The 22,914-nt window shown below is 43.3% G+C and overlaps 1 long non-coding RNA gene across 1 annotated transcript in view; it reads right to left on the reverse strand.

Annotated features, from left to right (window-relative positions):
• LOC120399191 overlaps nucleotides 1–22,216 on the reverse strand; it is a 49,308-nt gene extending 27,092 nt beyond the window's left edge. The window contains exons 1-2 of the long non-coding RNA XR_005595019.1: nucleotides 21,977–22,216; nucleotides 20,540–20,701 (exon numbers count right to left, since the gene is read on the reverse strand). This is a non-coding gene — a long non-coding RNA (uncharacterized LOC120399191). The remainder of the gene's footprint in view (nucleotides 1–20,539; nucleotides 20,702–21,976) is intronic.
• Nucleotides 22,217–22,914: the final 698 nt, after the last annotated feature.

Here is a 22,914-nt window from a genome sequence, read left to right on the forward strand (position 1 = left end):
TCTGCCTGAAGATGGTATTTGTGATGAGCAGGTCATGCTCCACACATTTGCTGAGGAGGAGAATATCATTGGGGTTTACATTTCCCATTCCTTCTTTGCCTAGTGTGCTGCTCTAGAGTTGGGAATCCTGTCCAATTCTGGCATTGAAATCTCCCAGGAGGATGAGTTTGTCTGCCTTAGGTGTGGTTGTGAGTACTGCATCAAGAGTTCTATAAAACTGCTCCTTACTGTCTTCATCATCATCAAGTGTTGGAGTGTAGGTGCTAATGACTATGGCATATTGGTTGTTGCTGAGCTTGAGCTGAAAAGTCATGAGATGCTCGTTGATCTCCACGGGAAGCTCCAAAAGCTGACTGGTGATCTTATTTTTTATGGCAAAGCCAATCCCATGAATGCCTCTATTTTCAGGTGGCTTTCCTTTCCAAAAGAAGGTGTAGCCACCTCCATCCTCTCTTAATTGGCCCTCGTCAGCCCGGCGGGTCTCATTAAGAGCTGCAATATCAATGTTGAGACTTGCCAGTTATCTGATAATTATGACAGTTCTTCTTTCTGGGCATTCACTGTGCTGAAAGTCCATAAGGTTGTGGGCATTCCAGGTGGCGAAATTCATTGTCTTATATCTCTTGTTTCGGCCATGGAGTTGAGTGATTCCACTGGATACGGCCATCCAGTTGGAAGAGTGTGAAACAGCCTATGTTTTGGGTACCTTTTCTAGCCCCCTCCCCATCTGGGGTGAGCAGAGGGGATCTTGAAAAGGCCTGGTCCGTCACATCTGGTGCTGAAATGCACTTCTGTCTCATCCAAGCACAAGAGGAAAATTACATGGCTGCTGCCTGCATGCAGATTTGTGACTGAAGACTCCCAGAGATCACTGCTCTTGTCTTCTCCACCACTCATCCATCGCCGCAGGACTTTGAGCAGGTGTTAGCCCTTCGGCAGAGGCCTGCACATGAAATCTTTTAACATGGGGAAATTGGTGCGCAGGTGGAAACCACACAAAACTTGACAGGAGGAAAACCCTGATCCAGTGGCAAGGAGATCCAAGACAACCTGAGGCCTCCCTCCTGCTGCAGCGCTCATCTGCCTTCAAAGCCTCAGAGAACTAGAAGGTCCTCTATATGTGCCTGGTCCACCATTGGGGTCATTTTAAGTTTGGACCACGGTTAGGCAGGAGCCTCACCTCAGACCTGCTTGCCAAGGGGGACCCTACCAGGAGTATAAAAGCTCCGGATGATATTTTTGAGGATCTTTAGCCCATGCAAGCCTCTCCACCATGACAAGGTTGCGGTCCATCAGAGAATGTGTATTGGGACTGTGGTAGCACCTGGTACAGTAGCTGCTGGAAGATGGAGTTTTTCAGACTAAACTTCTATCCCTTGCAGACAGTCACGTGGAAGGATTCACCAGGACTCTACCCAATAGGATGTTGGGGCCTTCAGAAGTTTAAGAACAGAGAGAAGAAGAGAGATTGAGAATTTCCAAGAAAACTTGTCTTGACATTTCCCTGTTTACCAGTACAGGGAGTGGAGTGGAGTGGAGTGGGTCAAGAATATAAATGTCAGTTTTTTTTTTTTTTAAATAAAACTTCATGTTGGGAGAAAATTTGTAAGTTCCCATGCAAAATTTTAGAAATGACACAAAGGAATTTTCTTGGGGCCCTTCTGTGTAGCCAGGGTACCTCAATAGTGTGTTTCTGTACAGTTTGTCCTGCTCCCTCTGCCACTGCAGTGGTAACCTGGATGCCTCCAGACATCCTTTGCTGTCTTTCTAGTAGTGCTTCTCTGTTGCCCTTATTGACGTAGCTGTGCATATTCTGCTGCTGAGCTGCCTCAGTGCCTCTGTTCTGCTCTCCTTTACAGAATGAGACTCAGACAGCACATTAAAAACAGAGAAGAGGCTCTGAGGCATGATGGGCCTGACAGCTTAGGCAGGAACAGCCAAAGAGCACCTTTGGAGAGGTTCCTGCCATCTACTTCATCTACTTCAGGCTAGCATTTTGGAGGCAAAGGCAAAGGAGCAGACAGAAACTGTCAGCTAATACATACAAGTCTTGAGATTAGTAACTCATTTGCTTGCAGTTTTCAGCTAGAATTCTTTGCATGTCAGATTTTGAAAAGTACTTTACAAAACACTTCTGTATTTCAGTCTTGTTATCTTCATTGCTGTAGTGAATCAAAGTATCTGATCTTTGTACTAAGAACAAAGGCATTGGGTAAAACAACATATGTAAGATATGCAAATGACTTCCAGATAAGACAAGCTTACTTTGGTTGGCTGGAGGGAAGCTTCATTTTGACTCACATAGTAAAATTGGTGCCCAACCTTATTACACAGGAGGGCCACATAAACCTAAGCATAACCTGGTGTGGGCCAAACAGATTCTATATATTTTAATAAGATTTCAAGTCACCTGTATTGATTTATATTTTAAGTTCAGCTTGTTTCGTATGCATTTATATAGGATGATCCTTTGTACCGTATTGTCTATTTACACACTTGTGTAAACTGAAATGATGTAAACGTGACAACAAAATGCTAATGAGTTGGCCATTAGTATATTGTGTTGAAGCAGGCCGTGGCCTTTTGAAATGCTCTGGTGGGCCACATATGGCCTGTGGGCTGTAGGTTGGGCACCCCTGGAGTAGGAGAATTGAGGTAAAAGTCTGCTCCCAGGTAGCAAGTACACTCACCAGATGGGAATGATGCTAACTGGTAAGTTTATACCAGTATCTGGTGAAAAGCTGATAGACCCAATATTTATTAGTAAGTCTCATTTTCATCATATATATAACTCACTAATGTCCTCAATAAAAAGTAAAATGTTTATTAAGATATTTAGGTGATTATTATGTATTCCTTTTTCTTACTGCATTGTGTGCATTCTTCCTAGGGATCTCTACAGGCTGCTTTATTGGTTATTGCTATAATTATGATTTAATGTTTATATTATGGTTGTGTCTAGGAACCCATCATGTTAGGTGTTTTACAGAGACCTGGCCCCTGCCCCAAACAGCTTGTAGTCTAAGTAATATACAAAGGATGTACACAGAGTGATATTCACATTTTACATACATTTGTAATTTTTCTGCCAATTGTAAATATATAAAGCCAAGTGTCAACTACCTTCAAGTTCTCTGTCCTTCGAGCCAACATTAACTCTTTGATTTCTGGCACGAGCGCCAGCCACCCCCGCCCCCCCCCTGCCCCGGGCGAACAGGGCACTCGGTGGTGGGGCCGAGGAAGCGCCTGGAGCGCAGAGGCCCGGAGCGGGGACGGACGCAGGCCAGGCGGACCGAAGCTCGGCGCTCTGCCCCCAGCCGGCAGCCTGACCTGCCGGCCTCAGAGCCTGCCCAGAGGAGCCAGAGCGCTGCCCCCGAGACCGCCCCCCCGAGCGGACCGACCGAGCCTGCCCGGCGCTGGCCCCCCGAGCAGGTACCCCCCAGAGGAGCTGGCGAGGCCCCCCCCCCCGATCCCCGAGGAGCAGCCCGACCGGACCCCCCGCAGCACGCCGGAGCCCCCGCCCAGAGGGCCGGGACCCCGCAGCCCGCGCCCAGAGCAGCAGTGCGACGGAGAGGGGAGAGGAGGGGAGCCCCGAGGGGAGGACCTCGGGACCAGGAGGGGACGGCAGAGCCACCGTCAGGAGATGGAGTGCAGCCATCCCCACTGACTGAGTCCATCCCGCGCAGTCAGGCCCCCCCGCGGGGACGGCACAGGATGGCCCGGGCAGGAGCTGGTGGCCTGTGGCCCCTGCAGTCCCGTGCTCTGTGCCCCAGCCAGGCAGCCCTGCCCCTGCTTACCTGGCCTGCCTGAGAACCTGCCTCTGATGCCTGCCCTGCCCCTGAGCCTGCTGCCTGCCTGACTGACCTTGCTGCTGCACCCTGACCTTGGGCTGAGCCCTGACCCTTACTGCCTCTCTGACTCTGCTGACTGACCTGGGCTGCTTCTGCTATTTGCTCTTGCCCTTCCCTGACTGCCCCACCCTGACCTAGGCTGGCCTGCCTTTGGGCTGGCTGACTCTGCCTGCTCTGCTGGACTGACCCTTGCTGGGCCCCTGGGACTACTGTTTGTTGGCCCACCTGACACCCTGCTGGGGGGCTGGGACTATTGTGGCTGGCTCAGCTCGCTGTGCTGTGCTGCTCGCCCTGAACTCTGATGAGCTGTTGCTGAGCTGAGCTGAGCTGAGCCTGCCTGCTGGTGGGCTGTGCCTGACTGAGGGCTTGGGCTTGATCTTGCTGCTGCTGGCGCCTGGCTCCTGCTACTGCTGCCTGCCCTCAGCCCAGCCTGAGCCTCTGCCTGGAACTGTTGCTTTTCTGAGCTTGAACTTTTCTGCTGGCCTGGGCTGAGGGCTGCTTGATAACTAGCTGCTTTGTGTGTGCTCTGCTGCCCTGCTGTCTGCTGCTGCTGCTGCTGTGTTGCTGTGGCCGCGGCTGTGGCTTGGCTACAGAGACTGAACTGCTGCTCAGCCCGCTTGAGGTCTGAGCCCTGTGTTGCCCCTTGCCCCGGGCTGAGCTAGGGCTTGGGTTTTACAGACTTTAGACTGCTGCTCAGCCTGCTCCTGAGGTCTCTGAGCTCTGCCCTGTGTGCTGCTGCGCCCTGAGGCTGAGCTAGGGCTTGGGGCTGGACGTTGTCACTACTCAGCTCTGGCTGCCAGGAGCGCCAGCTGCTGGCGCTGCTGCCGCGCCTGCTGACTGGGCTGGACACACCACACTAACTGTGTGCCTGTTTGCCCCCTGCTCAGAGGGGCCAACCCCCCACCTGACCTGCAGAGAGACTGATTTGGGGGGCAGTGAGGCGGGTGGGGGCCCCCCCGGCGCCCTGAGAGGGCACGGCCCCAACATCGGACTGTTACAATTTCTTACAGGCATTGTGGCCAGGGTGGGCAATAGCCTTATGGATCATTTTAGGGTTTTGCTCCACTCTCCCTCTTCAATTAGTCACTCGTATCCTGTGGCAGAAGAATAGGGCTCTTGGAAGTGGTGGAATATGATTAGAATTTAGGGCTTTTCCTGACATCTTGCACTTGAGGAGTTTAAATAATCTGGTTTTCCTTTACTTAAGTATTTATTAAAGGTCTTGTTTTAGTGGGTTGGAGAGAGCAGAAAGAAAACTCCCCAAGCCAATAAATTATACCTTCTTCCTAATCTGTGAGGGCAGACAGTATAATTTTCCCAGTTTTACTGCAGACAAGTGGCTGAACAATTGGTACGATCAGACCATGCACATTCTAGTGTCTGTGAAACAGTAACATTTCATTAACAAACAACTAACTATCTATGAAAACTAAGAACAGAGGATTCCGGACTTCCAGGGACAGATGATGTTCCTCACTCTGGCTCCTATACAGGTCCAGTTCTAGGGAAGGGCAAGCAGGGAAGTTGCCCAGGGCACCAATTTCCAGGGGGCACTGTGTTATTCAGCCATTTTTTTCTCAGCTGATCCCAGGCAGGGTGGTGGCAATGAAAACATTTTCTGCCCTGGCCAGTAAAATGCCTAGGGCTGTTCTAGCTCCCATATGCCATTCCAGTGGCATGTGAGACCATTAATGTGCTGCAACAGTCAGGGTAGGATTTGCCTGGTGCAAGCACAGACATAACCAGCCCTACAATGCCCCTTCACAAGCTTTGGTATAGGAAATGTACTGGGGATGGGGAGGAGTTGAGGGTGAGAAAAGGATTGAGGGTGGACCCATAACTTATGGTGCTATAGGGATTCTGGGTTGTGCCACTTATTTCACACACACACACAACCTGATGTGTATGAAAGTGTCAGAAAACCACCTTTGCCTTCCCTCCCGCTGGGCAGTAACTTCTGTGTTATGCCTCTTGCAGGCTCAGAACAGAATCGTCCAATCCGATGCTAAAACCATTCAAATTATGCATGTTCTTTGTTTCCATTCCCATTTCCATTTTAAGAAATTATTTTCTCTTCCTTTGCTCCACCCCAGCTTAAGCAATAAGATCATCTAAAAAGATTTCCCAAACTATTTTCTTTTAAAATATTAAGCAAATATAATGCCTTCAGTAAAATACAAATATGCTTTGAGCCTTTGGTTTGCATCACAGGTGTTGCGCAAATCCTGCAAAAACTCCACTGTTCAGTCTGTTTCATCTCACTTCCAGTCAAGATAACAATCATATCAGACTTGCCCAGGCCCTTTGGATTTGCACTGTACTCTTTTTAGTCACTGACTGTTCCACTGATTTTCTGCCCCTCTGCTTTTTCTCTTTGGCAGTGGTTTCTGAATGATTTTTTTGAGGCTGAACTTTTCTCCTCTGGAGGTTCTTTTTCTGCCTACCTGCCCTTTTGCACTGATTTGTCATTCTTGAATTTAGTTCCCCTGCTCTTTCCAATAAAAGAGATAAACTCCTTCCTCCTGACTGTTGTCTACACCAGTTTGGCTGATTATATTTTTCTTTGGTCCTTTACAATATCTATCATTTCCTAATGGAAGTTATAGGGGTTCCAAAGAGGATGGATCTAGACTGTTCTCAGTGGTACCAAATGATAGAACAAGGAGTAATGGTCTCAAGTTGCAGTGGGGGAAGTTTAGGTTGGATATTAGGAAAAACGTTTTCACTAGGAAGGTGGCGAAGCACTGGAATGGGTTACCTAGGAAGGCGGTGGAATCTCCTTCCTTAAAGGTTTTTAACATCAGACTTGACAAAGCTCTGGCTGGGATGATTTAGTTGGGGATTGGTCCTGCTTTGAGCAGGGTGTTGGACTAGATGACCTCCTAAGGTCCCTTCCAACCCTATGATTCTATGAAGTAAAAGCTTTACAGCATCCTTGGTTGGAATCTTCATTTAGTGACCAGACCTGGGGCCTGATACAAAGCCCATTGAAATCAATGGGACTCTATCAATTGAATACAAAGGGATTGGGATCAGGCCCTTAAACAGCAGTTTTAAAATGTTTCTAGGCCAAAGAAACATATGAAAGTGAAAGATCCAACTACAGAATGCTTTGGGTCAGATCCTCCGCTGATCTAAGGATTTGTCTGCACTGGAGCAGGAAGGTATAATTTTTGGCTGAAGCAGACATACACACACTACCTCTGAGTGCTTAGCACACTAAAAATAGCAATGGATACGTGAGCGGTGGGAGAGACTTGCCATCCAAGTATATACCTAAGGCCTCAAATGGAATCTTACTAAGGCAGTGGCTGGAGTCGATGGGGTTCGCCCTGGTCTATAGGGGGGTAAGGCCTAGTGGCCAGAGTCAATAGAGTCAATGGAGTTGATCTGCAGGGTAATCTTAGTCAGCTGATGACTGCTGTAGGGATAATGACTAGTTCCTCCCTGGGCTACTTCCCACCATGACTCCTGTAGCCTTGATCTAGACATCTTCAGGGTCTCTGGTCTTCTCAGGTTGTGTTGCCCCCAAGTGCTCCAATGTCCGAGTGGCGTCCTCAGGTACCTGGACATCTGTCTGGGTCTCGGCACCTCCTGGAGCCCACACTCCATTCCACACCCTAACTGTAGCCCTGAACCTCCTCCTGCACCCAAACTCCCTCCTGGAGCCCGCACCACACACCCCGCACTCCCTCCTGTACCCCACCCCCTTGTTCCAGCCCTGAGCCTGCTCCTGCACTCTGAACCCCTCAGCTCCAACCCATAGCTCCCTCCTGTACCCCAAACCTCTCATCCCCGGCTCCATCCCAGAGCCCACAGCCCCAGTTGGATCCCTCACCGCCTCCTGCATCCTAACCCCCTGCCCCAGCCCAGAGCCCCCTCCCGCACCCTGAACTCCTCATTTCTGGCCCCATCCCAGAGCCCTCACCCCCAGCCGGAGCCCTCATCCCCTCACACACCCCAAGCCCCTGTCCCAGCCCAGCGAAAGTGAATGAGGGTGGGAGAGAGCAAGCGACGGAAGAAGGGGGGATGGAGTGAGGGCAGGGCAGGGCCACGGAGAAGGGGCGGGGCAGAGGCAGGGCAACGGTGTTTGGTTTTGTGTGATTAGAAAGTTGGCAAGCCTAAGCATGCGTGGTAGGACCATGTAGGCATGGCATCCTCCACCCACAGTGAGGGATAACCCTTCCCTGTCCAGTGCAGGATGAATGCACCCCATCACAGTAGGGTCTGATCTGATAGGCATATTGTAAAGTAGCCTCTGGGCATGCCTATCAGATTGGGCCCCACAGGTGACTCGGGCAGGAGAATGCCTAGTCTGAGGATCCTGATGGGGGTTAGGAATGAGCTAGGCACAGGGCATGGGGACTAGTTGTCTGTATGCATCCCAACTGGCAGAGTTTTAGGTGCTTAGGAGACTTTGTTAGAGGAAGACTAGTTACCAGGGAATTTATGATGCCTATGGAGTTAAAGGCAACTGCATGAGGGTTTTGAAGATCTAAATTTTGGATTTAAATGCCTAAAATGGCAGTTTGATGCCTAAATCCCTTTGTGATCTAGCCCATAGTTTCTCCACTGCTGCTTCTTACATGCAAAGGGAATGCAATCTAGGATCAGATCCTCAGCTGGTTTAAATTCAGAAGCTCATTAACTTCAATTGACCTATGCCAATTTACATCAGCTACAAATCTGGCCCCCTCTTGGTCTCTTCCAATTATACCTCTTTGTGTTAACCAAATTTTGCTCTAAAAACACACTATAATATATGCTACTAAGACCAGATCCAAAATCCACTGAAGTTAATGGGAATCTTTCTGGCTTTGGATTAGTCCCTTAGTTTATAATATAAAAATCAGGAGTAGGTATTGGATCATGACTATATCATCTGAAATTCATCCTTCATGCTTTCTGCAATTCAGATTTTAGGTGCTGATAAATTGGCCTCTTTTTGTGTATAAATAAGTGTTTATTACCCTTTCCCTTGTATACAATATAGCAATGTAAAATGGTGCCTCTTTTAAGAAGCAATAGAAAAATACTGTTTCATTGGCAGGGGGAAACTACAGTATTTTTTGTATACATAAGGAGTAGCTCTTGAACTACTGTGAGGAATTCTTGCAACACTAGAAAAAATTTGGAGATGTTCCTGTATTTAGGAGCACACATTTGGTACTCATTTTTTAAAGTCAAATCCTGACTCGTGCCTTTTCTTTGGCTTCATTTTCACTGACTGATTTCACATACAGTAACAGGCTAAAAATACCACTCTTTCTTTTCACTTCCTATCCATTTTCTCCTGGCTGCCCTCACTTGTACACTGGAGTTCTGCTAAATCTTTTCACAGGTTTCAGAATCTCATAAGAGGCTGTTAATTCTCAACTAATCTTGCCTACATGTCTCTTAGGTGTTGTAGTCTCATTTATCTTCATTCTCATTGTAGCTGCCTAACCAAGAACCATCACACCCACCAATAAATCCAACCATAATTGTGTTAAAAACTGGTACTCAACTTTCACTTGCAAAAAGTTCTAGTCTCTCCCCCTTCCTCAAGCTTTTTTCCCCTTGGAAAAAATTGTGTCAAAAAGTCTCCGGAAGACATCATAAAGATGAGCAACATGTCATTTCTCCCTCAGAAACCACAGACCTCTCAAAAGGTTTGAGATGAAGTTTAAAAACTACTTAGGCCTGTGATTAGAAATTAGAGATTAATAAGGATTGACATCAAAGTTTCCCAAAGAATCTGTAATTATAGCTGTACAAATGAGCAGGGAAAAATATGAAGAGGCCAAATGACTGTGATGCCAGTCATCTCTCTCTCTCTCTCTCTCTCCCTCTTTATTTATTTTTTTTTAAATTACATGAAATGTTTCCAATTTCATTTTCTGGAGCTAATCAAAAAAGTGCTCTGTTGGAAAGAAATCGAATGACGGCAAATATGCAGAATTTCTAATCCACCCACGTACTCTCCATTCTGATCATGTTTTTTATAGTTTTGGTCAGAAGGAGCTGTTATTAAATGTGAAAAGCCTGAAAAGCATGAATAATAGCTATTAATCACCACATATCATTAAATGAACAGGAGAGACCTCAATCTGTCCCTCATACTACACAGATGTACAAACTGAAATACATGCATGTAAAGTAAACACACCTTTTTATTTATTTATAGGTATTTCTTTGTGCTCAGTGTCCTGGCCAGGACTTTCCATAGGATTTTGATTTGATTGGACTTGTTTTTTTTCAAATGTTTGTCTTACCTGATAGTGTATTTGAGTGTGAGAACAAATGATTCTTTGTATCCAGGGTCCCCCTGCTTTTTACACTTCACTGTGGTGATACCATGATATTGAGGACTGATAATAATACATATAACTTTTATCATCCTTGACTCCCATAGATCTCAAGCATATGACAAAGACTGGCAAGCTTTATTATCCTCCCCAGAGTCCTTAAGGCAGTTACATGATTCGCCCAAAGTCATACAGTAAATCAGTGGTGAGTAGGTAAGACTTGTGTATCTGGACAGCTTTGAAAATCCCAACTGTGATTTTTCTTGTTTTGTGAAGAATAATTGTTTTGATTTATTGTTGAAAATTGTATACTCAGAAGAAAATGTTCTTAAGGCTCTGAATATGTATACTAGAGCTGGTCAAAACAAATTGTTTGAAACTGATTTTTGACAGAAATTTGGGTTTTCAATTCAATGGAATTTGTTGCAAAGAGTGTCTGTTTTCCATGGATAATTTTGACTTTTTCTCACAAAATGGGAATTGAAAACTTTGCAGGGTGTTTTTTTGTTTGTTTTGGTTTTGGTTTTTGAAGCCAAGTTGAAATTTTTCACAGGAAATGTCAAGGAAATTGAATTTTTGTTTTGTTTTCATCAAAATTTACCATGGGGGAGGGGGGAATATTCTGACCAGCTCCAGCTTAAACAATGATGCGGTACTCATGTATGTGCATACTTGCAGACCTCAGGTGTACAACTATTGATTATACCTTTTCCATTTTCACTATCTTTTTTTCATTGTAAATATCCTATAAAATTAGCCTTTAAAAACTTCATTAAATGTAATGTTAAGGTTGCATGAATCAGAAATGCCAGGAAATAAAATAGTGAAAATGAAGCAATGGGAGCTTGTCTTCCCATATCAATTATTTTCTATCCCCATTTTAGTTAAGTAGCATTTTTAGTGTCATAAAATAGATGCCAAAATATATAAACAACATTGCCAACTCTCATGATTTTATTCACAGTATTTGCTGCTTTTCTTAAAGCTTCAGATCTTTGAATCATATTATCCAAGAGAATCTCAGCTTTCATTTATAAAAAGTTTCCAACCTCCATAGTTTCAAAGAAAAGCTTAAAAATGTGAACCTTAAATCCTCCAATGGTAAATCAAAAGCACTCACATTGTATAATTATGTCAAATCTCATGATTAAGGTAAGCTCGTGATTTTATGGGGCCTGGTTTATGAACACTTGAGATTGATAATGCTCGGTGTGGCTGCAGAGGCCAAAAGTCATCTAGTACTTTGCAAGGTGGGGGTCCGGACTGTAGAGGGAAAATCATCCTGTGGCAGGCAGCAACTTATAGCTGGTTCTGTTTTGCAGTGTCACAAGACCCAAGTATTTAAAAATCATTAGTCATGCCCCCCAAAATTTGCGAGATTGGTTTAAAAATCATAAGATTTTAAAAATAATAAATTTGTGGTTCTTTTTATTTTCCTTCTGATGTTGGAACCTTTAAGGGTCATATTTTCAAGCTTTTCCTACAACCATGAGGCCTAGAAACTTTTCTTTTTGTAATGAAAGCTGAGCCTTTCAGCTAACGAGATTTCAGCAGCTTCAATAAAAACACCAAATATTGTGAGACTTGTGATAAAATAGCAAGAGTTGGCAACAATGGTTATGTAACATTTTTGAAAAGGCTACGTCTTTGTTACTCTCTCTGCCTTAAGAAGAACAAAACAGGTAGATTTTTTTATGAAGACAGACGCCAGATTCATTCTGTGTGCTAACATAAGTCTGATATCAGAGGGGTAGCCGTGTTAGTCTGGATCTGTAAAAGCAGCAAAGAATCCTGTGGCACCTTATAGACTAACAGACATTTTGCAGCATGAGCTTTCGTGGGTGAATACCCACTTCGTCGGATGCAAGTAATTTCCACTACTTGCATCCGACGAAGTGGGTATTCACCCACGAAAGCTCATGCTCCAATACTTCTGTTAGTCTATAAGGTGCCACAGGATTCTTTGCTGCTTTTATAAGTCTGATACTTTCCATTACAATGAATTGGAGCTTTCGCTTTGATTTCAATAGGTATAGGATCCAGGTACAATATGCAACAGCATATTCTATGTAATATACATCCAGATCCAAATACATATGTATCTCCTACTTAAAGCAATCTAATGTATATACTTTTTTTCTTCTCCAGTGTTATAAATGGCAACATTTGTCTTAATTTTACTGATGTAACCCAAATAACTATTCATAACAATAAACTGATGTGTATATATGTATATTCACTGCATAAAACGTATCATTTAAAACTATTATGGCCCCCTTTGAGACTTCTAAAATGTTATTTTCAGATTTTGTTTTGCTTTGGCTCATGATTACACCTGTTTATAAGGGGAATTGCAGCTGCAAAATATATCCTGGAACCTCTGTTATGTTTAGGTAGAGATAAAAAGTTACTGCTGGGCAGCCACCCATTTATACTGTTACTATAGTCTACTAAAATTAATAATGTAATGGTTAATAGTTAAGAAAATATTGTTACTTTTAAGAGGTAAATTACTGCCACCAGGGAAGTAATTTATCTTCCAAACATAGCTCATAGACATAGTTTTAAATATTAGGCACAAGAAAAAGCACATCAAGACTTCCACTTTTAATATATATTCTCCTCTAGGATGTTATTTTATATCTATATCTATATCTATATCTATATATATTAAATTCAGGTTCATGTTACAGCTACCATAATTGTTATTTTAACAGCAATGGGTGATTATTTGGCTTCTTAAGCAAACCTATCCAAACCATCTGAGATTTTTTTTCTCCCCACCCTCCTTGACTGCATCACATCTTTCTTCTTTCCTTTTAAACCCAAGGGTAATATTCCCGTTTCTTCATCACTGTATCCTTCACATTTCTCCAACTCTCTTGGCATGGTCCCCGGACCATTCCTTCTGAGTCCAATTAGCTAAACTGTAAGCTGGACATGCTTATTCCTGAATACATAGTCCATTCCACCATACTTCTTTCTTCCACTGATCTCTTCTTTGCTGGTAGTGGGTGACAGGCTCTCAGCAGTTCTGGCAGTTTTTCTTGGCTTCAGACGATAATTTCCTTTGGTCAGAAACATCCCCAGAATGCAATACCATAATTATCCCAATATGTCCCATTACTACAGTGCAATCAGAGGCATGTCAAGCCACAACCTAATGTAAGCTAAGGTGTGTTAATAGAGGCAGTGGCAGCAGCAAGACCAGCAGAATGTTATTCTCTGCCAGGGGAGAAGACTGTACGAACCACTCCATGGAAGACTATTCTTTTGCATTGAGGAGATGAAGAAGTGAGCCAGACAGCAACCTTCTCACAGATCCAAATTTGGTTTTCACTCAACCCTCAATGATTCCAAGTGGGAGAATGGGAAATCTTTCCACCACTGTCCACACATAGACACACCTGAAAATGCCTGGGAGACAGGGAACAGGCTAGCTAGCCCCAACACCCTATTTGAAAATCCCAACAGCTGAGAATAACTCAGCTTGCTCAGCTTTCCCTCTCAAGATCCAATGTGGGGCCAGATAGCCAGCTGGCTACCTCTTTTACACATAATCACCAAATATCCAAAATTCAGGTGGGGTCTGATTGGCGTACAGCAGGCCAGGGTATAATCTGAAGAAAATTGATTTGAACTATCTGAATCTTTGGGGCCCCTCTGCACCAGGAAGCACGATCTCTCCACAGTTCCCCAGAAATCCTAAACCTACAAGATCCTGGTTCCTTCCTACGTGAGCAGTTATCTTCTTTTAAATCCAGGTTCTGGGGCTCTCTTGTAGAGGATGACCGTCTGGTCACGGCCCTCCTTGGCACAGGGAGCCTTCAGAGGTTTTAAGTTTTTAGGCTTCCTCTCTCCGTGGCAAGCCTTAGGTACATGGCTGCTCCTGGTGAAGAAATTTTTGTTGCCCCATTACACAACCCATGACCCACAAGTTAAAATAAGAAAAAATAATTGAATTACATTCTGCTAGGTTAGCATGTGTGGGGGGATGGAGCCATAGTTCCATCCTCTCACTCTTCACCAGACAACAGAACATGCTACAGAACCTCTAGGAGATGGGAAAGGCAGTGCACTCTGCTTTCCTCCCAGGGAGGGGCTCTGGCAGCCATTGTGCCAGCTTGAGGCAAAATGCATCCTGAAGCTCCCACTGAGGTGGTATGCTCATGCCCCTGCAAACCATTCCAAGCCCATACACAAAGATGGGGCTCTGGGCTAATATCAAACTGTTGCCCACAAAAACACAGAGAAGGATAAGAAAATAACCTGAATATCAGAGAAAAGACAAACAAGGACAAATGATTGGAACTAAACTTTGGTTGCTGTTAGTAAATAGTAATACTTTTAGTTCTTTCTTTCTGTATATTTTAGTGTTTCTCAAACAGGGATCGCCGCTTGTGTAGGGAAAGCCCCTGGCGGGCCGGTGTGTTTAACTGCCCCATCTGCAGGTTTGGCCGACTGCGGCTCCCAGTGGCCGCAGTTCGCTACTCCAGGCCAATGGGAGCTGCTGGAAGCGGCACGGGCCAAGGGACGTACTGGCTGCCACTTCCAGCAGCTCCCATTCACCTGGATCAGCGAACCGCGGCCAGTGGGAGCCGCGATCGGACGGACCTGTGGACGCGGCAGGTAAACAAACCAGCTCGGCCCACCAGGGGCTTTCCCTACACAAGTGGCGACCCCTGTTTGAGAAACCCTGGTATATTTGATTCATTTATATATATTAACTATTCTTTAGAATCTTTATCTTCAACAAAGAGTATGTCTGAAGTCTAAAGCTCAGAACACTGGTTTTGACCAATGTGTAACCCTATTCATGAATTTATTCATTATGCTGTATTTAATAACTCTAGGGCAACTTCATGTCTATAAAACTCTAGATATTCTTGGAAACCATCTCTTTAACAATATATAAAATGCTGACATAAGCATATACAGACTAAGGAAACTAATAAGAGATTATTGTTATAGCAGATGTTTTCTACTGGGGAAGTCAACATGGAAGAATAATTGTGGGGTAAGAAAGACCCATTGAGAGAGATTAACTTGAAGAATTATTAGTCCTCTCAGCTGTAGATAATCATGCTTCTCACATGAGTCAGGTAAACTGAGACTGTATAGAAATGACATCACAACATATGTTTCTGGGAGAATAATCTTGGCAAAGAGGTTTCCTTAGTCTGAAACCCTATATAAAGACAGTGATATGAAAATGTAGATTGGGGGAATAAATCTGCACATCCTTTCCAGATGCAGGACAGGCCCATATTTTAGTCTGACAACAAAGGGTGGTAATGTATTTATTTATTTGTGTATTCTGTATAGTACTGTACTAATCTTTGATTAATAATCTTAGATTAAATAATTTCAATTGAGCCTGTTATTTCGACAATCTTGAGTCATTAACTCAGACATGCAACATTGCCTAGAAAAGGGAAAACTCAGATGAGGTTGACCAATTTTGACTGCAGTCCTAACATGTAGAATGCAGGAGCCCCACTGAAATGAATAAGGCTCTGTACAGGTGATGTGGCCCATCCATGTATTGTACATTGCAGGATCCGGGTCTTAGAGCCCACGAATACTTACAAAGTAACAGTATCAGGGAAGGAGTTATTCACACCACCAAACACGACAAGGAATTAAGGAAGAAAATATCTAGGCTGCCCTAACATTAACAGTAAGAGTACCTGGACTTCGGCTTAGGCTTTTATTATGTGTGGGGTAGTAGATCCCCAAAGCAAATTAAAACGCAAACAAAAACCTGCTTTAATTAAGAGCAAAACACAGGTAGGCTGGAGCTTGTCCTTGTTCCATGTTATTACAGACAGACTTGCACTATTAACAGTCATTATTAGTGTTGAGGTAACTCCTGTTATTTTGTGTTGTAGTACCTAGAGGCCTCAGTCAAGGATCAGGTCCCATTGTGACAGGCGTTATACACGCTTAGATTAAGAAGGACAGTCCCTCTCCAAAGAGCTTACAACTGCTCTAGCAAGATATATATTAACCACTAGAGGCATTTCATCAAAATAATGTCACTAGCTGGTCAGTGATCCCGAGAGCAAGATATTGCTGTTTTTTAGAAACTGCAAGCTGTTTAACTAGAAGCTCACGTGTGCTACAACTAGTGAGATGGATTTGCCATTACTGCAAATATTCAGTTAGGGTTTAATTTAACACGGGCGAGTTGCAGTGCCAGTGATTTTCCCCAGTTGGGCTACTTAGGGGATCCAAAAGCAAAGTGAACACACTAGGATGCCTGTATCCCACGCACACTGCAAGCCCATAAAGACTAGCAGAGAGTGCTATGATAGGGACAGGTCAGGAGAGGGGACATGGAATTGTCTATTATGCTAATTAACATTAAGTGACTGTGGCCACTATTCCATGGCAACCCCATGCCCTGAACCAGGTGTGGGGATGGATTTCACGTCTCAGCCCCATCTGCATTTCTCTCGCCTAGAACCCGATTGCTAGATGTTAATAGGAGACTATCAACTTGTCTGTCTGCTTGATCAATATTATTATTCTGATATTATCACTGTGGTATCTGCGCACCAACAGAAGTAGATTTCAGCATTCCAGATTAGAGAAGACATGTGTAGGAAGGGAGTTTATCCTGGAAAAATGGTGGAGAGGAGAGGTGCAGAGGTTTCATCTATGGATCGGTTACACCATCATAGATTTGTATTGATTTAACCTTATTCACTCATGGATGCTGGTATTTAAAGCTTGGTATGAATTAGTTTGGGTTGTGAGGAAAACCAGGGGCAGAAAGGAAAAACAGGAAAAGGTAGGAGGGGCAATTAAATTTGGGTGGCTGGGGGGAGGGGGGCTGGCTGGACAATTGCTTAAAGGGGGCAAAAACACAAAACTGGGATGGTACCCACACACAACCATACACAACCACACACCACATCCATCATACACCACCAACACACCAGACACAATCCACAAACAGCACAGAGCCATGTGCTCACACAACAGAAAGAGACCCAGCAGCTGTCACCACACCCAAGCCAAGACCACACAGACTGCCTCAGCCACCCAGAGTTCACACAGAGTCCAGAAGCCACCAGACTGCCAGACTTCCCACAGATTCTTGGACAGCAGACCCCACCCCAGCACCCCCCACACAGACACACACACAGCACCACACACACACAACACACATAAACACACACAAACACACAATTAAAAAAAAAATATAAAATAACAAATACTATACACAAAATAAACAATAAATAAAAAATAGCAACTGAATACAACACTGGATATCCTGTACAGATATTTGATAATCCAAATAGGGAGGAGAAGGGGAGAGAGATGATAAAAAAGCAGATAGATATCAAAATATCATACAGCACTCCAGGCACAGCACCCCAGCAGAGCAGACAGCAGACAGCTGACGCAGCTGACAGGATCGGGACCACGACGGAACCAAACGAAACGAACACACACGAGACGACACGACCGCGCGGAGTGCCCTTGAGACCGGAGAGACAGGTCGCCTCAGCTCCACAGTTCCACTTCACGACACGGATGCTGGTTTTTGGGTTTTGAAGGAACTTTTTTGGGTCTGTGTCAACTCCTGTGTGGCTCCTGGTCTCTCCTCCCTCCTCCTCCCCTGAGTTGTTTGCCACCCACACCGGAAGGCTTTGCACACGGCACACTGGAGCACAAGTTGACAAACAACCCTGACCCTGAGATGACCAAAAAGAGCCAGAAAAAGAAAGGAGGTGGGCAGGCAGAACTAAGGCTCTGTATACAGTGAGTTACTGGTTAGGCAGAACTCACCTGACCTCCAGACGAGAGACCTAAAAAAACAGGTTGCTGGGCAGAATCAGGCAGATATACATAGCCTGCCTACCTAGACTTTAGATGCCCCAGCAAAAAAAAAAAAAAAAAAAAAAACAGAGCAACTGACTTTGGGCTTGTTGTGGATTACTACCTTTTACCAGAGTTTTTTTTTTTTTTCCTCTCATCAACAACAGAATCTGTAAAAAAAAATGAGCTGCTTGCCTCCTTTTTAGACAAGATGGCCGTGGACCGACAATTGGCCATACAGAGCCATAACTATGAATCGGATTGCGACAGATGCTTACTTTCACACTGAATGAACAGTAGCTTTTTGCATTTTTTGTGAAATTAACTAAAGCTAATCTAAGTTTAGCAAGATAATAAAAGCCATTTTCAAGGTTAACCCGAGATTAATACCACAGTGTTACTGCAAGTTAAGTTGACTAAGGCCTGGTCTACACTGGGGGGGGGGTCGAACTAAGGTACGCAAGTTCAGCTACGTGAATAGCGTAGCTGAACTCCAACTACCTTAGTTCGAACTACTTACCCATCCAGATGCCACGGGATCGAAGTCCGTGGCTCCCCCACTGACTCCACGGTGGTGGAGTTCCGGAGTCGACGGGAGTGCATTCGGAGTTTGATATATCGCGTCTAGATGAGACGCGATATATCAAACTCCGAGAAGTCGATCGGTACCCGCCGACCCGGGCGGGTAGTATGGATGTACCCTTTGTGCTTATGCTGAATGCATTCCACTGCAAGATGACCTACTACTTTGCATCCCCTAAGAAAATGACTCTTGTCACCACTCTTTACAATTTTCTTACCTCAACATTTGACACATGCTTTTCCTTTCTGGTTAAAACTGTAGATTGAAGGACAATTGACAGTCCCAGTGCCTTACTTTTCCCCACAGGAAACTCTGTGCAAGGGTCTAGTCTTCAAACTGGGTAAATGCACTGTGATTTAGGTAATGGGCAGTACAGTTCTTCTAGCGAAAAGTACATTGGGCATCCACTGTCTTCAGAAACAGGCAGGGAAGCAACAACTCAGAGGACACTGAGGACACTGCTGTGAAGAAGAATATATTTTATACACCCCCTCTTTACTGCTGCAAGGCTACAAGTGAGTGGAACCTTTGGCAACCTAATGGATGTCAGTCACAGACACAGCAGGGGGCTGTAAGATTTTATTGCAATCCCTAGATTACACCTCTAAAAACGTTAAGAACAACAGTCAACCATCAACTTCTCCATTACTCCCTTGTGGCCCTTTTTAGTGCAGAAAGTACAAATTTTAACAGGAATTTTTAATTTTAGAAAAGCAGCAAATTAACAATTATATCATTTTATATTCATTTCAACCACGTCCTGCAATTGACTCAACATTTTATATGAAGAGGATGGTGATCAGTTGTTCTCCATGTCCACCAAAGTTAAGACAAGAATAATCAGCTTAATTTGCAGCAAAGGAGATTTAGGTTAAATATTAGAGAAAGCTTTCTAACTATAAGGATAGCTAAGCATTGGAAAAGGTTTGCTAGGAAGGTTGTGGAATCCCTGTCATTGGAGCTTTTTAAGATGAGGTTAGACAAACATATGTCAGGGATGGTCAAGGTTGTCCTTAGTCCTGCCTCAGTGAAGGGAGGGGTGCACTAGATGACCTCTTCTAGCCCTACCTATCTATGATTCTATGATAGGGTCCAATTGATTTCTACAGTGGGTCTCCCCAGGGCCAGAAAGAGTCGGTGTGGAGCCTTGCTGAAGTCAATGGGACTCAGAGTCAATTTCAGGATCAGGATCCCTTTTGGACATATTTCTGGAGATTCATGCTGAGTTAAGTTAAAAAGCCACATTGTCACAAATGGGCCCCTATGTTGCTCCTACAAAATATTTGCAAGCAAACCGGTAACTGCACATGCAAACACAACTTTAGGCACGCAATTACTCAATTTAAATAATGCATGACCATTTCACAGCCTGTACCTTTGGTTTGTTATTGATGTATCATCCAGGCAAAGATGTGGAATTGTAATAGTATTGAAGTCCATCTTTTGAAGGACTGATAATTATATTCATTATCAGGTCATGGCAGCTTCAGTTGTGGGCAGTCAATTTTGACTGTGCCCCCATTGATTTTTTTTTTAATATAAAATGGATTACTATGAGCTACTCTTTATTTCACATGCTGTATACTCATATATGTTTACTAAGTACTGGCATTTTGTAGAAGTTCATTAACACACTTCTGCAAACTTTTAACATCCCCATAGCATCCTTTTGGTCTGTGATACTGGAAGTAAGCATCAGTCAGGAGAGAGCACAAGGTCAAATTGCTGGAATAATGTAAATAGTGTTAACATGCAGGGATTTGTAGGGTCTGATATTGATCTTGCACATGTTTTATAGTGGTGTAGTTTCATTTACTTCAAGGGAGTTTACATAGGCATAAGGAAGATCAAAATCCAGCCTATAAATTGTATACACATAGAATTGATGGTTTAACTAAAGAGTTGAGATAGATAGATAGATAGATAGATAGATAGATAGATAGATAGATAGATAGATAGATCCAAGAAAGTTTGTATTTGACATGTACCTGATCCAGTAATGAGATTTGGAGGTTGAGTAGTGACTCCGTATAAAAGTGGACCTCAGTTTGGGTAGGAGATGTAAGTCCAGATCACATGTGTAACTTCTCTGCCATTAAGCTTGATTTTAGTGAGACTGAGGGATAAGTCTTGAATACATTCTGCACATTCTGTGGATGAAGAAAATCAAAAGATCCAGCCCGTCCATAATCCTGCTTTATATCAAATGCATCTTGCTATTCAGCAAACATATTCTGCTCTATATGCTTTGGGGACTCTTGCGTCCTTCTGTCAATATTTTTTCCTTGCTTCTAAATTCCCCTTTTTGTTAAAATCAAATAATTTGAATAAAAATGTCTTTCCCCCCCCACATAAGTTATAAATGGGAGGCAACATATTATAGTAGAGAGTGCACTGGACTGGGAACCAGGATACATGGGTTCTAGTCCCAGATTTGCCACTGACCTCTTGTGTGTGTCCTTGGGCAAGTTACTTTAACTTTCTGTACTTCTGTTTCCCCTCCCACATTTTGCTCATCTATTTAGATTGTAAACCCTTCAGGATATAGACTATCTCTTACTGTGTGTTTGTACAGTGCAATAGATTTACACAATGGGACACATCATATTAGGGGTTTCTAGGCACAGCATAATAATAATAATAATAATAATAATAATAGATGTATACATATTTATTTATTTTTCTATAAAAATGCTCTCTTGTTTGTGAATTTTTCAAATGTGGATGAATACAGTGGTTCATTAGTTCCTTTGCCTTGTGTTAGCTATTTTTAACAACTGTGGAGATTTTATTTTTTATACTTGTGACTGTACAAATTTGCAAACATAAAGCCCACTCACATTTCTGACAACTGATTGGTTGTAAATTAGTAACTGTATGGCTTTTCAGCTGTACAGTGATTAAGTGCATGACAGCTTATAATGGTTCTGAGCATTCCATTGTCTGAGGATACTATTGTCAGCTTGTACTGAGAACTCTTAACGAAGTCAGAGGATCCCATGAAGAAACTTCATTGAGGATTCCTGGACATCAGCCAGATGGTGACATCACTCAACTGGTTATTTAATCCATTATTTCATAGGAGTGGCTAAAGTGACTGCCACACCAAAGAATTAAGGGCCAGATCCAGAGGTCCTTGAAATCAGTGGAAATATCTAAATTGTTTTGGCCACTTCACACAGGACACTGAGCAGTAATGAGATGATAACTCAGTAGCCCATAGCTGAAAGTCACTGTTATCAAATTATTTACAATATCAGATTATAACAATTATTTTTCACATATTTTAAAAATAATTTGTTCAAATATTTTTGGATGACCGTCTCATTTCTGGCACTAAGGTGTATCATGATGTTACTAGCAGTGTATTTTACAGTGCTATCTTAGGTACCATTCCTGCAGGCTCATGGTATCACTTCACTTACTTCAAAACCTTTTACTTCATCTCCATAAATCGCTCGCATGCCCCCTGTCACTGTCAAACAAAGAGCTGATATCAAGGGAGAAGAGTTAACTAGCAAATTAAGAAAAACAATAAAGGACAAGTTCTGTCCTCAGTTACACTTGTAAACCTCACTGCTGTTAAGAAGAGTTGAATTTGGCCTGAAGATATTTTGGGCCTGATTCAAAGCCCATTGAAGGCAACTAAAATACTTCCACTGACTTTAATCAGCTTTGGTTAAGGCTCTTTAATTGGATTCAGAATCTACTCTCCTTGTGTGTCCATTTATGATGCAGATGCCCAAAACTCCATCTAGAGTCAAATGTATGACTGTGTATTCTGGAATTGTTTTTCTTTAATAACAATCAGCTATCACATGGCCACTCACAGAAGATCAGTGATGAAAAGCATTACAGATGTGGAAGCTCCTTATTAGAAAATTGAATCCATCATATAAAGAAAGCCGGAGCCTGACAAAACATTCTTTTCCTTTGTGTCTTTACTCATTCACCTGGCATAAAATTAAGAACAAAAGGGACTTCTTGATTAATGACCCCAGCTAATCATTCCAGTAGAATACACTGAGACAATTCTTACTTGATTCCACTAACAAATTAAGTTTGCGTTAATCATAAATGTCACTCGCACACAGATCGCACATAAATATTCAGAGCGATCTATATTTTATCAGTTTTAACAGAATGCTTGCCAGCTAGAGTGGGTTTAAACAAGCAATTAGTTAATACGTTATTAAACATTTTAAACAAATTTGCAGCATGAAATCCAAATTAGAGGAGTTTAAAGAAAGGTAAGTGCCTTGATTGCACAGGTGTCTGAGGTGCAGACAGATTTGCCATGAACAAAACCAGGAAATACATATTAGATTCCAATATGCTGCAAAATTTTATTTTTATTAGTTTA

Source organism: Mauremys reevesii, linkage group 2 (assembly GCF_016161935.1).
Source record: "Mauremys reevesii isolate NIE-2019 linkage group 2, ASM1616193v1, whole genome shotgun sequence".
In the NCBI taxonomy this organism is placed as follows: Eukaryota; Metazoa; Chordata; order Testudines; family Geoemydidae; genus Mauremys; species Mauremys reevesii.